The sequence below is a fragment of the Orycteropus afer genome, unplaced genomic scaffold (genome assembly GCF_000298275.1).
Source record: "Orycteropus afer afer isolate SDZICR_OR568_19922 unplaced genomic scaffold, OryAfe1.0 scaffold00080, whole genome shotgun sequence".
Classification (NCBI taxonomy): Eukaryota; Metazoa; Chordata; class Mammalia; order Tubulidentata; family Orycteropodidae; genus Orycteropus; species Orycteropus afer.
The window spans coordinates 10,296,340-10,297,134 of record NW_006921667.1 but is presented as its reverse complement, the minus strand read 5'-3'; the positions used below and the strand labels follow the sequence as shown (position 1 = coordinate 10,297,134).

The window sequence follows — 795 nt, the reverse complement described above, 5'->3', positions numbered from 1 at the left end:
TTGATTGCCAGTCTCATCATGGGGAATAACTACCACCAGCTGCCCAGCCACTCTACCAGGCCCAGCCAAGTTGACACACAAACATAACTACCACAAGGATCAAAGAATAAATGTTTTTATAATTTTGATAGATAATGTGAAAGTATTCCCATAGCAACATATAAAAATACCTATTTCCCCCAGAGTTTATTCATAGGTGTGTTAAACTTGGAAATTTGGTAGATGAGATTTGATTGATGAAAAGTTGTTTTTCAGTTATGGTTTGAATTTGTGTTCTATTACAGAGTTGAGCATCTTTTCATATGTTTAGGAGCCACTGACATTCATTTTCCCATGAAACATTTTTTATGTTCTTTGACCACTTCTCTATGGGTAGTTGATCTTTCTCTTCTTGATTCCCCTAGGTGTCTTTTCTATTAGCCATTTGTTTGTGATGCAAGTTGCAAATATTTTCACCAGTTTATTACTGGTATTGCAAAATGATTTTCCATTTATAGTATATATTTCCCTATATTTTTTGCTACTGATTGTACACACGAAAGCTATTGATTTCTATATGATAATATGTGATGTAAATATTCTGCTAACTTAATTAATAATTTTTTTAGTGGGTTTGTGATTAATTCCTTTAAATTTTCAGATATAGTTTGATCATGTATTTTCTAGTTCCTAAATTACACTATCTTTCTCTTGACTGTCTTTTGTGGGAATTTGTTTCCACATTTTTGTAAAATGCTGGCTTTTATGTGTGTATACATATATATATATATATATATATATATATATATATATATA

The 795-nt window shown here is 30.4% G+C and overlaps 1 protein-coding gene across 1 annotated transcript in view; it reads right to left on the bottom strand.

Annotated features, from left to right (window-relative positions):
* SLC47A1 (solute carrier family 47 member 1) overlaps positions 1-795 on the bottom strand; it is a 59,622-nt gene that overhangs the window by 26,012 nt on the left and 32,815 nt on the right. The gene's annotated exons all lie outside the window — the stretch shown is intronic.